Source organism: Pteronotus mesoamericanus, unplaced genomic scaffold (genome assembly GCF_021234165.1).
Source record: "Pteronotus mesoamericanus isolate MK-2021 breed Mesoamerican mustached bat unplaced genomic scaffold, CSHL_Meso_final contig_43, whole genome shotgun sequence".
NCBI lineage: Eukaryota > Metazoa > Chordata > Mammalia > Chiroptera > Mormoopidae > Pteronotus > Pteronotus mesoamericanus.
This window is the reverse complement of record NW_026555161.1, coordinates 2541095-2558119: the sequence shown is the minus strand read 5'-3', so window position 1 is coordinate 2558119 and position 17025 is coordinate 2541095. Positions and strand designations below refer to the sequence as shown.

At 42.8% G+C, this 17025-nt stretch overlaps 1 pseudogene; it reads right to left on the bottom strand.

Moving 5' to 3' along the window:
- Nucleotides 1-1449: 1449 nt before the first annotated feature.
- On the bottom strand, nucleotides 1450-13114 carry LOC129073782 (COP9 signalosome complex subunit 2-like; annotated as a pseudogene).
- Nucleotides 13115-17025: the final 3911 nt, after the last annotated feature.

Here is a 17025-nt window from a genome sequence, read left to right as displayed (position 1 = left end):
CTTTCTTTCTTTCTTTCTTTCTTTCTTTCTTTCTTTTTTCCTTTCTTTCTTTCTTTCTTTCTTTCTTTCTTTCTTTCTTTCTTTCTTTCTCTCTTTCCGTTTCTGAGCTGCACTGTTTATTTTGCTGCTTGAAACCTAAGTGACAGTATGCCACTATAATTATGGGGTTTCATCTAAACCTTTACTACACTGCAGATACAGAAATATATGGACAATTTTTGGAGAACTGATATATTGCAAAATGCAGCAAACATTTTAATTTACACATGAGACAGGCATGTGTTAAAAAAAAGGTATTCATTTCAAGCTATAGCAGGTTATTCATGAGAAAATTTCTGCAGGTAAAACATGTTTAAGTTTAACCAACCATAGTGTGTTAGTGTATTTAAAATCATGGCATCCTGTCCAGGTGGCTCAGTTGGTTAGAGCATCATCCAATACTCCAAGGTTTGGGGTTTGATTCCCAGTCAGGGCACATACAAGAAGCAACCAATGAAGGCATGAATAAGTGGAACAAAAAATTGATGTGTTTCTCTCTCTAAAAAAAAATCAATCAGTAAATAAAAATTTTGAATAAAATAAAATAAAATCATGACAGTTGCCCTGGCCGGGTTGGTTAGAGTGTTATCCTGATAGGCCAAAGTTGCAAGTTTGATCCCCCATCAGGCACATACTGGAATCAACCAATGAATGTATGAGTAAATGGAACTAGATATTTCTCTCTCTCTCTCTCTCTCTCTCTCTCCCCCCCTCTCTGTGTGTCTCTCTCCCCCTCACTCCTTCCCTCCCTTCTTTTTTCTCTAAAAAAAAAAAAAATCAATTAAATAAATAAATAAGTAAATAAAACCATGACAAAAATCTTCTCTCTGGTCATACTGCCCATGCCGAATTACTATGATGTTTTATGTTTAGGGCAAGATGTCAATACAGCATAAATCTCATGGCATTTCAGTTTTCTTCTTGAGATTAAGGCTGTTTTTATTGGAATAAATGCAGCAGCAACACAAACCAGTTGATTAAAAAAAGCACTTCCGCCATAACTTTCATAATTTTCAGGACACATCAACCGACAGTTTTGCCATTCCCAGTTCTAAATATTTTTTATTTATTTATTTTCAGAGAGAGGAGAAGGAAGGGAGAAAGAGAAAGAGAAACATCGATGTGCGAGAAAAACATTAGTTGGTTGCCTCTCACATGCCCCCAACCAGGGACCTGGCCTGCAACCCAGGCACATGCCCCGACTGGGAATAAAACCAGCTACCTTTCAGTTCACAGGATGGTATCCTTTGCCCACTGAGCCACACCAGCCAGGGCTTTTTTTAAAAAAAAAATTTTCATTTATTTATATTCAGAGAGAGGAGAAGAGAAGGAGAGAGCAATTCCCAGTTCTTTTAAGAATCGCATCTCTGCACTGTTGCCTTAAGTATGTCTATAAAAGCTTATTCTCTGTTAAGCCAGTTTACTGACTACAGCCTGGTTGAGAGAATCTAGAGGTTGGTCCATTTATCTAGTACAATGTATTGGGCACCACCCCTCTTTTGATGATACAGTTCAAGGAGTTGGTTACTTGATCAATTCAGCCAGGAATACTGTTGCCCAATATGCACTGTACCAGCAAGCTCTCCACATCAGCTACATCTGTGCTTGTTTCCTTAGAAAGAAAAGGAATATGCATTATTGTGTAAGATTTAACTAATTTTATGAGCTCTTGTGTTCTGATGTTGTGCAAAAGCTCTTCAATGTGTCCCTTTATGAAAGAATCATCCCTGATGTTGCTGTGATTTGTTTTTAGAATCTTTTCAAATTCGATGATGTCATTATTCCATTAGGCACTTACTAACTTCATCATTGTGTTTAGTAATGAATCATTTTTGTACCATGTGGCCTTCTGTAAGTCAAATAGATTTATTCCTGATTTCATTAGCATATTTGCTAAGACCAAATCGTCATGAACTTCCTCATTCATCATAATTTTTGAAGGCTTCAAAAGAAAATCAATGTGTGCTTTTTTAATTTCATGTTCCCTCAGGTGTGTATTACTACCACATTCTCTGATGACTCCCATGATCAGTGGATGAGGGATGGCAGACTTGACATAAAGTGACTGTTCATAGAGTGCCTTAAGATCTTGTTATTTTTCTGTGCCATATACATTTGAGTTTCCAGAGTATAAATTTATAATAACTGTGTACCCTTTTTCAAGTCATCATTTACACCATCAGTCTGGCAGGACTGATATGGAAATGCCTAAAATGATACAGAAAGGCCTACAATGTTTTGGAGCTTTCCATATTTTTCTGGTTCTAAATACAATTTTCCAAGCTTTGTGTTTGTCTTAAACCACAGTCCATCATTCTTAGCATCTTTTAAAGTTTCCAGCGTTGTTTTGTAGAATTCCCACAGTAAACCCATCTGTTTAGTAGTGGATATAAAATCAAGAATAGAATTAATGGATTTTTCAGAATAATTTCTTCTGATTGCACTCTGAAAATAGATCAATGGTTGTTTATATCTGTTCACCATTTCTGGAAATTAGTCAACTTGAAGTTAATCTTAATCATTTGTTTTGGTGATTAAATCCCCATTCTCTCTTTTCACATTCAAGTTCCAAAATCTTCTGGAAACTGCTTAATTCTGCTTTTGGATCATCATCCTTTAACACTTTGGAGTTATAGTAGTGAGTTTCCAAATCCACATTAGGCTCACAGTTACTATCTTCAGAGTGTTCCAGGTTGTAGTGCTCCTCGTCATCACACACGAAATCGTCTTCCACCAGACATCTTGGACAGGAAGTGAGGAGGGGAAGCCCATATTCTGCAGACATAAAAAAGTACAACCAGTTTAGTTACAAAAGCCCAATGCATGCATAAAAATGTTTCTAAAATCCAAACCTTGGAGCCACTGTGTGTGACAGTCTGGTCTGTAAGGGTCTTACCTGCAGTTTTCTGATCGGCTGAGGTTGAGGGAGCGAACTTGCAGCCTTGACCATAATCAAAGCTAAACTACAGTTGATGATGACCCAGGCCTCCTTCTAACATGAAAAGAACATATAGTTTCAGCATGAAGTCTCTGCTCAGCCCACTCCTCCACCCTCCGTGTGTACTAGACACACCCTCACAATTTCCACCCTTTGCCCTCACCTCTCCCCTTCTCAACGAGCCTACTCTTCTGACTATAATAGCCAGTCCTAGGGCCTAGATTCTTCGTGACATTCTTTTATAGTCAAATACTTCATTCTGTTGTCAGACCTTGGGTGTCTCCCATTCTTAGTTGGTAAAATGCAGTCAACAAACCTTTGTCACCTGTAGTTATTACCACTCACTGTGGCACAGTCCAAGGTAACACAGCCAAACTGTCTCCTCTTCGCCTCAAAGAAAACATAGATGTGACTACAAACACATTGAAGAGCACTGTAGATTTCTTTCTTTGATGTCTTGAGTATCCAGGGCAGGAGATTGTGTACATGCTTCATGGCAAAATATTTTAAGATTCCTTTAAACTGCTCCCTCTTTTCCTAAAGTTGCTTGCCCTTCAGCAACTGTCCTGAATCTCTCTCTCTCTCTCAGGTTTTATTTTTTCTTTTGCCTCAGGCTTTCTCTTCCTTTCCAGATTCTCTGTCTTCAGTCCATTCTTGAGAGAGAAGTGTAACCCTCTGCTAACCCCCTTATTCATCATCTTCATTAGCAGAATATCTCAGTGTTTCTTTTCTTGCCCTCTCTCTTTCTTCAGTGGGAGGAAAGAAATTCACCCTTATTAGAAATTAGTAGTAAAGACATGGAAAACCTATGATTGATTTTTTTCTATCCTACAATATTGTTTTATAATGGAAAAGAGAGAACAAGGTTGAACATATGTTAAGTACTAATTATATACCAGAGATATTCTCATTATATGCTCAAGTTAGTATTTATCAGCCATCCAGGAATTTCTTCAGGGAGTGAAATAAGTTTGACCACAAAATTATGGCTCATAAGGCACTTTCTAAATATTTTAATTAGAAGTCAGCAATTGGGTATATATGAATATCTCACCTAGAAATACTGACATCTGGCTTATCTTGAAAAACTGGGGATTTGGTATGTCCAACCTGATGTGAATTGGAGAATTTAACCCAGATCAGCCAATTTAGTCCAGAGATTGATTTGTAATCATTTAAATCACTCATCTTAAGCCCTGTTTCTCAAAGAGTATGAACCAAATTTTGGCATTCACACCAAGGGGAAACAGGGAAGGAATTGACAGAGCAGCAAATGACAATACAGGACATCCATGCCAGATCTTCCAGTATACCTGCTTATACCTTCTCTCGATAAAGACAGTTTGTTAATTGGATAATCAAATGTTACCTAATTTGTATATCTTTGTAAAGGTTTTCATGTAAATAATTTTAAGAATTAAGGAGAGATATTTCATTGTTTTACCATCTACCTGGATTTTTTTTTTTAGAAAATATGATAGTTAAAATTATATAGCTCCTTTCCTAATAACATTGATGCTCCCTGGGTAACACAGAGAATCCTGAGGCTAAGGTGGAGGGACAATGTTAGGGCTGGGGAAATTATTCCCCAAGTATCCTTGGAGGAATATTGATTTCACTCTTGTTTATGCTGACATCTCTCTACAGTCTACTTCACTTTTATTTTAGACCCCATTTGGCTCCCTGCTGGTTTCTAATAAACGTGCACTCTCTCTCTCTTTAGACCAGAATAGTTTGAGGATGGACTGTGCTATCTTTTTCCTTTTTAAGACATATTAGTGCCTGACTTGGTATCGAACATGCAGTAACTTTTTAAAAATGCTCCTTGAATGAGTGAAAATCTTTTTCTGTGGAGTGGAAACTCTCTGGAACACGTCCCATTCCTCTGACCCCTCTCATAGCTCCTTCTTCATGGCCCCCTCGTCAGTGTTAAGAGAGACTGAACAAAGTGGGAGCACTGGAAAGGAGAGGCCAGAACCAGATCTGCCTCCAATTTTTCCCACTTTAATTCCTGCAAATCTGAGTCTAGAAAACTCATAGAAAGAATTTATTTCCACCCTGGTTGGGTGGCTCATTTAGTTGCAGCATCATTCCACACACTAATAGGTTTTGAGTTTGATCCCTGGTCACAGTGCATACAGGAGGCAACCAATTAATGTTTCCCTCACATCAATGTTTCTCTCTCTTTCTCTCCCTTCCTCTTTCTTTCTAAGATTGATTAACATATCCTTGGGTAAGGGTTTTTTTAAAAAGGATGGACTTCCAGTCAAGATGGTAGCAATCTCCTCGCAGAACTACATCAAAATTACAACTAAATTATAAAACAACTATCACTCAGAACCATCAGAAACTGCGTTGAATGGAAGTCCAACAACAAATTAAAGAAAACACATCCATCCAGATTGGTAGGATGAGTGGGGATGCAGAATAGGCTGGTCTCACACCCACACCCACACCCACATGTGGTAGATAAAAACTTGGGAGGGATTCTCAGGAGCAAGGAGTCCCAGCCCCACACCAAGACCACTTGCACAGGGTTCCAGTGACAGGAAGATTAGTCCCCATAACTTCTGGCAGCAAAAACCAGAAAGGACTGAGCTGGTGGAAGAAACTTCTGGAGTCCCAAGCAGTTCCTCTTAAAGGACCTACACATGGACTCACTTACTCAGACTCACTCCCTCTGAGCTCCAGCACTGGGATAGCAGTTTGAAAGGCACCAGTAGCATACAAGGAAGTGAAGGGTCTGGCATCAAGGTAAGCTGGGGGACAGCTTTCTTCCAGACAGAAAGACCATTGTCCCTGTTCTGAAACATCCCCTCAAAGGGCCATAGAGCCTGTAAGCAGGAACAATACCTGAGACTCCATCAACTTGGTTAACACTGTTTGTCACACCCTGGAGATTCCCTGAGACTCCGTCCCACCCACTTTATGGGCCCACCCAAGCTGATGACCTTGATTTTTCCAAATGAATGGCTGATCTTGGCTTATTCTTCACAACTTCCTAAATCCTCTCAAAAAAGCAACAGTACATCAGTGAGCTCCAGCTCCTGTACATCTTGCTGAGTGGCCCCATGAATAACACTAGTAGCAGCGAGCCTAGATTCATAGCTTGGTGTCAGATGGGAATCTCCAAGCCCAGCACAAGTAGCAACCAACTCAGGTTGCTTTATAACACTCAGGGTGGCCCTGGGAAAAACAGGTGGGTGTTGACCTTGGCCTGCACCAACTGGGAAACCCCAGAGCTTACACACCCAGTGGATAGCTACAGACCATGTCAGAGTACCATCATCCTAGCCCTACAGAGTTGATCCTCCACAGAGGGTGGAGGTTGGTGGGCAGTGGTCACAGCCCGTCCTTGCAATTGACTGGCCTGGGTAAATCACTCCCATTGACCTGCCAACAGCAATTAAGGTTCAACTACAAGAGGAGGGTATACTCAGCCCACACAAAGGGTGCATCTTGAGTACCCAACTTGGGTTATAGGGGAGGCTGTACCACTGGACCCTATAGGACACCTAGGACACTAGGTCACACTACCAAGACATGGAATCAAAACAGCTTTACCTAATATATAGAAACAAACACAGGTGGCTGTCAAAATAAGGAGACAAAGAAACATGACCCAAATGATAAAAACAGATCAAAACTCCAGAAACAGAACTAAACAAAGCAGAGATAAGCAATCCAGCAGATGCTGAGCTCAAAGCACTGGTTATAAGGACATTCAAGGAACTTAGTGAGGATCTCAACAGCATGAAAAAGATCCAGTGAGAAATGAAGGATTCAACTAATTGAAATAAAACAATTTACAGGGAAACAGCAGTAGAGTGAATGAAACCGAGAATCAAATCAATGATTTGGAACATAAAGAAGCAAAAACAAGCAATCAGAACAACAAGAGAAAAAAAAAATCCAAAAGCACAAAGAGAGTGTAAGCAGCCTATGCAACAAATTTAAGCGTTCCAACATTCACATCACTGGGGTGCCAGAAGGAGAGTAAGAGCAAGAAATTGAAACTGAAAAAGTATTGAAAGAAAACTTCCTTAATTTAGTGTAGGAAATAGACATGCAGTTCCAGGAGGCAAAAAGAATCCTAAACAAGATGGATGCAAAGAGACCCATGCCAAGACACATCATAATTAAAATGCCAAAGGTTAAAGATAAGGAGAGAATCTTAAAAGCAGCAAGAGAAAGCAGTTAGTTACCTACAGAGATGTTTCCATAAGATTATCAGCTGATTTCTCTAAAGAAACTTTTCAGGCTAGAAGGGATTGGCAAGAAATATTTAAAGTCATGAAAAGCAGGGACCTACAGCCAAAAATTGCTTTACCCAACAAAGCTATCATTTAGAATTGGAGGGCAGATAAAGAGCTTCCCAGACAAGAAAGAATGAAAGGAATTCATTATTACCAAATCATTATTAATGATTATCATAATGATTTTAATAATAATCATTAATAAAAATTAATAATGAAATAAAATAATGAAATTTTTAATGAAATAAAATCATTATTAATGAAAAAATTTCATCAAATCATGAAATTTTAAAGGGACTTATTTAAGAAAAAGAAGAAGAAGATCAAAACTATGAACAATAAAATGGTAATAAATACATGTCTATCAACAATCGAATCTAAAAAATGAAGCAAATAAGAAGAACAGAGACTGAATCATGGATATGGATAGCATTTTGACGGTTGCTAGATGGGCGGAGGTGTGGGGGAACAGGTGAAGAGGTGAGAGGATTAAGTACAAATAGGTAGTTACAGAATAGCCATTGGGATATTTCAACAGGATAGGAAATGGAGCAGCCAAAGAACATATATACATACCCTTGGGCATGAACAATGGGTGGGGGATTGCCTGAGCGAGTGGGGTGTTGGGTAAAGGGGAGTAAAAGGGGGAAATATTGGGGCTACTGTAACAGAATCATCAAAATGTAATTTTTAAAAAAGATTTATTTCCCTCACATTGAAGAGGAAGAACTTATACAAGGCAGTAGCTGTGGCAGGTTTTCCTTAGAGGGCAGGGTTCTTCCCTCAGGGAGGGCAGTGGGGCAGGGGTGAGCGTCACGAAACATTATTGCCTGTGAGTGGGGGCTCACCAGAAGGGTGGCCAGCTGGAAACCAGGGGCCTGCATGCTGCATGCTGCGCACCGTGCAGGACCAACCAGCTATTGTTATGGATACTCTCAAATATCCTCCCACCATACCTCAAAGCAGCCACTGGAACTTTATCCTTAATGCTTTAAAAATGATTTACCATAACCATTCTGAAATCTGCTGCTGGCAGCTGTGATCTTTTTTGGAAGTATATAAAAATTCTGAGCCAACATTTTCAAATATCCAGAGTCTATATCGCTTTTCCTTAAAAATCAGCAGTTCTGGCTCTGGCTGGGTGGCTCAGTTGGTTGGGGTGTCAGCTCACACACCAAAAGGCTGTGGGCTCCATCCCGGTCGGGGCACCTACCCAGGCTGTGTGTTCGATCTCTGTCAGGACACGTGCAGGCAGCGACCGATCGATGTTTCTCTCTCACATCAATGTTTCTCTCCCTTCTTCTCTCCCTAAAAAAAAAAATCAATGAAATATATCTTTGCATGAGCACTTATAAATAAATAAATAAAAATCAGCAGCTCTGACATCCCTGACCTCCATAGCCTTGGCTGCGCAACTGCTGCCCATGAGGAAAGACTGTGCCTCAAGCCCAGCCCAAACTGATTCACTTCTCTATCATGCTTGCCTGGCTACTGCAAGCATCTGAGTTCAGGACTCCGAAACTTCAGTAGCCTTAAGACATTTGGAGCAAATGCCATCAGGTTACCCAGCTCTTTGTGTTATTAAATCCTTTCAATGATAGCATATTATCTGTATATAAAATCCATGTATATAAGGAGAAAAATAAACATCCAGTACTTTTTCCACCAACCCACAACTGCCTGACCCTCACTTCTGCCTATGTCCCAGCACACGTGCCTGTGATTTGGTGCATGCCCTGTGTTCCTGCCTCTGAGCTCTTATTCCCAATGAGTAACTCATACTTGGCAGCTTCCCTCAAAGGAAGAGTCAGAGAGCAAGAAAGAGTGCTCAAGTCAGAGTTACAGCCTTTATGTAACCTAGTCTTGGGGGTGATATCCATCACTTTTGCAATATTGTATTTATTAAAAGGGAAGGGGTTACCCAAGGGCATGGATACCAGCAGACAGGCTCCATCTGCCACACGTATCTTCCATTTGTTCTTCCCTTCCTTTCCCTGTCCTTACTCAGTCCCTCGCTACTTCCACCCAGTACTTACTGTGAGTCTACGGTGGCCCAGGATCTTCACCAAGCCCTGGGAATTGTGGACCTGAGAAAGAAGATGCCTACTAAGAAGGGCTCCTGGTGGCTAACTGGGCTCAAATTTTAAAGAATAGAGCCTAGCAGCCGTTTCTACACCTGGACCTCTCATGCACCAGTAAACTGACCGGTAAGCTGCCTGCCTCCTGCACTGAAGTGTTCCTGCCACCTGAGCCAGCCCTCCTAAATGAGTTCCTGGAATCCTATTTCAACCAATGAGACCGAGATTTTCCCCATCCTGCTGGAGCTGTGCAGCCATATCCCCATCAGCATCTTCACCACCGACTAATCAGAGCAGCTCTGTTCTGACCAGCCAGATCAGCACCTTTTGAACCAAACCGTGAGAATTTGGAGTCCTCATTTGCAGAAGGACAGATCAATCAGGGACCAGAAGCAGGGACTATGGTCTATATAAAACAGCTTCCCTCTTTCGCCTATGACTGAAGACCGTGCTTCCCTGCTGGAGCTGAAACACCAGAGATGTCTCACCGGAGCAGACCAGCGCAGGGTAGGGCAGACCCTTACGGCACAGGGCTGAGCTGCCCAGCAGGAGAGGGGCCTGGCCTCAGGGCCGGCTCACCCCAGGACCTCCTAACAGCCGTGCTATTTCACAACCATGCTGCTTCATAATTGAGCTGTAACACTGTTGAGCTGTTCCACAGCCATGCTATTTCTCCCAGCCCTGGCGTATCACAATTGAGCTGTTTGCACAGAATGGAATTTCCCTCTTTGTGACACCCCAAATTAAGGAGTCCTATTGACGTTGAATTGGTGCCAATGACCACCAGTTGGCAGAATACAAAGTCTGAGAACACTGAGGTTCCCAGCCTAGCGGAAGAGAAAGGTCCGATAAAATCAATTGTTTTCCAAGCTTCAGTCAATGTTTTTCATTAAGTTGATTCCCCTCTAAAATAGAACCTTATCCTAACCCCGTTCTTCACTCTGGCTGCCCATTAGCAGCACAGGAAGGCTATTTCGCCCCGAGGCGAAGGAGATAATGGTTAGCACAGGGCAGCTCTCCCCACTGTCCCACACTTACTTAGCACCCACTTAAGTCCACCCCAAGTGATCACCAGTAGGGAGGTGGCAGCTTTCTGCACTGTAACTCCAAGCCCTGCCTCCTTATTTTTCCCATCCCCCACCCCCCACTTCTAACCCCTTTAATCTTTCATCAACAAAGCAGCAAAACTAACTACCTTGTTTCAGCGAGACACAGCTTTCACTTATGAAAAACAACTTTGCTTTCTTACAGACTGTACAGTATTGTGGGCACTGGTGCCCCCAAGTGGTAGAGAAGGGAAAATACATGCAACGAAGTCAGGCAGGAAAGCAGTCTCTCTCCGGCAACCTAGAGCCACATTATGCAAAACAGTGTCTACAGGGGGCAAAAGCAGCACACAATGATCAATCACCTCTGCCTCTCACCTCATGTTTTGAGCAGTTTCATTCACATCTAAACAATCAGCACTTCCACCAGTACAAAAACAACCAGAAGATACAAATGCCCCTGTTTTTTTCTGCATCTTGTCTCCAGAACTTTGGAGCACGATACAGGAGGAGCTTCTCAAACTTCCCAAGTACCGCTACTGGCCGTAGGGACTAACTAGGTCCCTGCGTGGCTAAGGAGATAGCAAAACAAAATGATTTTGAAGGCTCATGTTTTATTTTAAAAACTCATGTGAATGCTGCATTCTGATGCACTCTTAATATCGTTATGCCTAACATAAAAATGATAGTTTACCCAATCTCTGAAAAGAAGGAGATACCATCTTTCTGCAGAGCTCCCCTGGGCCCAAGGATGAAGGGTGTAGAGAACATGTGGTTACGGGGGCCAGGCTCAGCTGATTGCTATCCCAGCTCTCCTATTTCCTGTTTGTGTGACATTGGCAAATCGACTGACTGCTCTGAAACAGTCATCGTATCTGTAAATGCCATGGGAAGCTCTGAGCTCTGGAGAGAGCCAGAACCACTGAGAATGATAATACTCTTGTGGTACAGTGTTTTACAAGTTACTAAGTATTTTTAGGTGTTATCTTATTTTGATAGAGCACCTTGACGTGGCAGAAAGAGAGCCGACTTTGGAAGCTACAAATCTCGGCTGATGCCCAGCTCTGCCGCAGAGTGGCTTCGTGCTCTTCAGCCAGTGACTTAGCCTTTGAGAGTATCCACAGCCTCATTCATGAAAGAGTTGTGATAACAACGTTGCAGGCTGTGGGATCATTACACAAAACATCTCCATAATAAGGTGGACAGTCTTTCATAAGTGGTAAGTGGGTGATGAACACACCAGCCTGCAGTCACAGTGGCTCAGCTCTTACTAGCTGGGTGGCCTTGGGCAAATCACTTAGCATCTTTGTGCCTCTGTTTCCTCATCTGTTCAAAACAGGATAAAAATGGTACCTCCTCAGAGGGTTCTGAGGATAACCTGAATTAACACAGGACACGCTCACTCTAGTGGCTGACTCATAGATATTAAAAATTACAGGAAGTCTCCCTGTGTGGTCAGCTGGCCAGACCATTGTCCTCTTCAAGTAAGAAAGCAGAGACTCAGAGCAGTTCCCCTCTATCAGCATGAGTCTCTTTCTGAAGTAAAAGATGAAGATGTGAATCAAGATTATGATTTAAGATCCAGTTGTTTTTTCACTGTGACCCAGCAGGGCCTCCTGGGAGTAGAGGCTGCACAGGGCTTCCAGTGGCAGCCTCAGACCCCTGGGGTGGGCCCATAAAGGGCAATGCTCACACAATATTCCCAAAGATAAACAACAACGATTCTCAGGCAACTCACTTCTAGTCCATGAAATAATGCACTCTAGTTTCCTGGAGAAGTCATAGAATAGACAAAAGCCCCATGTCTAATGGATTTCTCTCTAGGACATCATCATTCTGATACCTACACGGTTCCAACAGAGTTATAACATGTAAAAGTGAAAAGAGATCATAAGTTATTTTCTCCAAACAGGTAAGGAAATTGAGTACCATAAAATGTAGACCACTGACCCACACTCATATTTGTTTTGATCTATTCTATTTAGTAACCAGAGACTTTCTCATTTGGGCCCCACCAAACATGCTCCCCAACCTATTGAAGCTACCGCACCCACCCTCTGTCATTCTGTGTCCGACACGTCAAGTCTTCTTTCCCTTCAAGGCTCCAAACCTCCCCCATTTGCTCTGTCCCAACCTATGACCTCCCTTCTACTTATTACACGGAGAACAGAGATGCCATCGGGGGAAACGTGGGTAACTTCCACAGATGCACCTACATTGTACCGACCCCTCCGTCTCCTTGCCTGCCCTTGCAGAAGAGGGTCTTTACTAGTGCAATGTCTGGATGCCACACCACCCTGCCTTCTGAAGGAATTTAAACCGCAGTGATTTTCCTTGCTCTCCCATAAATCTCCCACGTAGCTTCTTCTAATCAGCTTTTGTACATGGCTCTGTCTTTTCCATTAAAAAAAAAAATCAATGTATGATGCCAAGTGGGTACCACTTTGTGAAGTATATGATTCTCTTACCACTATGCTGTTTACCTGAAACTAATACAAAGTAAAATTGAATGCCAACCATAACTGAAAAAATGAAATCTAAAAATGCTTTGAATCAAAAATTTTGCATGTGAAAATTGATTAATTAATTTGAAAGAACAATGAAAACCTTCCTCGATCTCACACCTCCCTCCAGATATCTCCGATATCTTCCTCATCCCCTTTGAAGCCCATTTTCTCCGGGGTCGTCCAAACTCGCGGCGCTCCCTGTGTTCCCCTGGACCTGCCACAGCTCCCGCAGCCGATCTCCCACCCTCATTGCACGGTCAGCACAGCCATCGCCAAGATCACTGATGAATGAGCTCTACGGTCAGTTCACTGGTAAATAAAAGACCAACTATGCTGCAGACACAGCCGGAGGTGCTGGGAACACACTGTAAACAAACAGCAAAGGTCAAGATAAGAATGCAAAAGTTTGGTCTTCATTTAACTTCATCTTCAATAGAAGCTGATCTCTTGCTTATTTTTTAAAATATCTGGTACTGGGTGTCATTTTTTTTAAATGGCTGGTATGTCCTGCTTTCTGTGTAAACTTATTGTCATCCTACCTGACTTCTTAAACTTGTCATTTATTTTTTTCATTCCAGAGATTTTTATGGAAGACCAGATATGTGCCAGACACTCTTCTAAGTGTTGGGAAATAGCAATAAAAAATAGAAAGATAAACATTCCAGCCCTCACAAAGCTCACAGGTTAGTGGAAAAGTGGATGGAGAGTGCCAAGAGTGAGTGGGGGTTACACAGGGTCACTGCATAGGTTCAGAGTCACTGCAGGGAGAAGATGGCATGAACTATGGAGCCAAGCCATGCCACTTGGGAGGGAAAAGTATTCCAGGCAGAGGGAACAGCTGGTACAGATGTCCTGATGCAGAACAAGAAGGTGAGGAGTTGACAACAAGGTCAGCTAGGAAGAGCCGAGCCAGAGAGACTGCAGAGCTGATACGCTCCCCACCCGCTGCAGCTGCCTCCAGGCATTAGGGACTCATCACGCACCAAGGTACGCCCACCTTCCAGACGGGAGGGGTGGGTGGACCAGGAAGTTTGTGTGCTGAACTGTGCAGAGCCTTGCAGTCGAAAAGACTATGGCTTTCCCTCTGAGTGAGCCAGGAGCTGTTGGAGGGTTTTGTGCCAAGGAGAGATGTGATCTGATGCGCGCTCTGACCACGCTGACTGCCTCGCGGGGAATGGCAATGGTGGAGGCTGAGACCAGGGTGCTGGTGGTGGACGGCTGTGAAGTCCTGGAGGCTGACACTGTGAATCTCCCCAGGGCTCAGCCAACCCTGGACTTTCTCCCTAGCGAAAGCCCTGTAATGACATGCCACTTGGGCGACTGCATCCCCTCCACAGCTCCCGTTGCCGTCTACTCACTGACAAGTCCACCCAAGCATCTTCCTTGAGTTCTCTTCTCAGCTTCTCCATCTGATTTCCTCACACTTAACTGATCCTAAGCTGCAGGCAAACAGAACTTTTAAGATGCAGATTTCATCAGACCACACCCCAGCTTAGAGGCCTTAAATACCTTCCCATTGCTTCCAGATAAACTCTTACAAAACAGAATTCACACCCTGAAGCATCTCACCCCTTCCCACGGTTCATCTCCAGCCGTTTCCCATACCCTCTCCATCTCTCTGTGTACTCCAGGCATATTAACCTTCTTTGGTTTCTTCCCACTTCAGGGCCATTGCACATAATGCTTTTTCTTCCTAGAAGACCCTCTCATACCCTCTTTACCTTCCATATCCTCCAGGCCTCAGCCTGTGTAGCTTTCCAAGGATGACCTTCCCCAAACCCAAGATGAGGTCAGGGATCTGTCTTCACATGCTCATACTACCTTGTAATTCCTCTTTCACGGCATTGAAATAGGACTGAATTTTTTTTTTTTTAAGATTTTATTTCTTTTTAGAGAGAGGAGAAGGGAGGGAGAAACAGAGGGAGAGAAACACGGGTTGCCACTCGCGCATCCCCCACTCACTGGGGACCTGGCCTGCAACCCAGGCATATGCCCTGGCTGGGAATCAAACCAGTGACCCTTTGGTTCACAGGCTGGTGCTCAATCCACTGAGCCACACCAGCCAGAGCTGAATGATTTTCTTAAGTAGCTATTTAATGTTTGTTCATATTACACGTTTCATGTTATATCTGTCTTCTCCCTGTTCTAGCTCTAGCATCAAGGCCAGTGCTGGCACAAAGCAGTATGGTCGCAAACAGAGAGGCCAGGCCTGGCTCCCGCTCCTGCCGTCCTCCAGAGGCAACTCTTGCCATGGGGTAAGCAGCCTAGAGGGCCAACAGAAATTTTCTATCCAAGGTTATATGCTCTTTCTAGAGGCCCAGCACCCTCGAGCTATCTACCCCAAAGGCCCCGGATCTACTTCCATGCCTGTGCGGGTCTTACCCAGCTCTCTCCTCCCACAGGTGGATGGTGCCATCAGGCAAGCACCCTAGTCCTGAGAGGTGTTCACAGAGTGGCTGACGACTGTACATACATCTGGGACACACAAGCTAGAGCAGCCACATGCCAGTGTGCAAGGACGCAGGTGCAGAATTGAACTGGGTGGGAAAAGGAGGTACCAGGCCATAGGCAGGGGCCAGGCACAGCAATCCTTGCATTGACTGACACATTTGGGCACAGAACTCTGAGAATGCCAAGAATTCTAAATTTAAACCTGGATTTCCAGTTCACCTCGAGAGTGAATTTGTCAAAGTAAGATAAAGTTTTTTATGTAATGATTTGTTACATTGAGTTTTGTCATTGTTAAATATTTAGACACATGCTATGTGGACCTCTGCAGTCTATCCCAGAGCCTGATAAATAAGTGAATAGATTTTATCCCTGGATCATGTGCATCAGTCCTCTCAATGGCAAGTACATTTTATTTCAGGTAAAGAGCCAGCCATCAAGTGAATAATCTGCCTATGAAGGGCAATGTTTTCTTTCCTCAAGGGAGCTCTTACTTGGATGCTCCCTTTCTACAATTCATTGACAAGTATAAATAACCATAATTGTCAATATCTATTGGGTGCTTATGTTCAGGCACTATTTTAAACCCTTTCCTATGGATTAATTAATTTAATATTCATGATCCTATGTACTGGAATGATCTTCATTTTACAGATGAGCAAATTGAGACTCAGAAAATTTAAATGACTTGCCCAAGATCACACAGCTAGTCAGAAGCAAAGCTAGAGTTACATTCGTAGACAGCTTCTGCTCTGTACATATGCAATGGTGTGTGCAGGAGCCCAAGTCCTCCTGTACCTCCCTCTACTTATCAATCCTTGGGATTGACTAATATTCTCAAGTCTAATTTCTACGTTCAGTCTCCTCTTGTAGACTTATAAGAATGCAGAGATAAGACAAAGAGCATCTCATGGTATAGAAAGTTATTGAATTTTCATTTATTAATCACAACATCAAGGGACCTGGATGGGAAAATAAATCATAAGCTCCTTAAAGATGAATTTTTCACATGCTGTAAACTTTAATTAGCAAGAAAGAATATTGACTTTCTGCAAATGCTCTCCCTTCACCTGGTAGATTTCCACTCTCAGAATGGAAAAGCCCAAATCCCAAAGGGAAAGTGGAAAATCTCCTTCCTCGTCTATGGCCATAGGATCACCAGCAGTGAAGCTCCAAAGGCCCCGAAGGGCAGTTTAAGCCAAGTTAGTGTTAGAGATGTGGGGCTAGGATGGGGGAAGGAGAAGGGAACAAAAACTGGATGTGAACTCAAGGCTATGGAGCTCCCGAGCACTAGGTCCCCAGCTACAGAAGCTGAGGGCAGGAGCTGGAGGGAGGGGTACCATTACCAAGGTTGGGCTCTGTATGAGCTTAATCTATGACCTCCCCTGGGGACATTCAGAAGCCACTGGAGGACTACTGGGTAGTCCCAGGCAGTGTCAAGGTGTCAATGTTAATCAACAATTTAGATAAATGTTTTTGTATAATAAAATGTTTTTATTTCAGTGTTATTTTAGGAACACTGATGTTACTCTGTGCAGCATTATTCATAACTGCAAAAAATGAGAAACACCATCTTAACTCTACTCTATAACTGGTAGTCAATTAAGGTCAATTCTCTTTTCCTCTTCCACTCTTATCCTGATCTTCCATTTAGCGTTGCTACAAGAATGAAATGAGGTAAAATATTGATATGCTCAACACAGTTGCCATTTA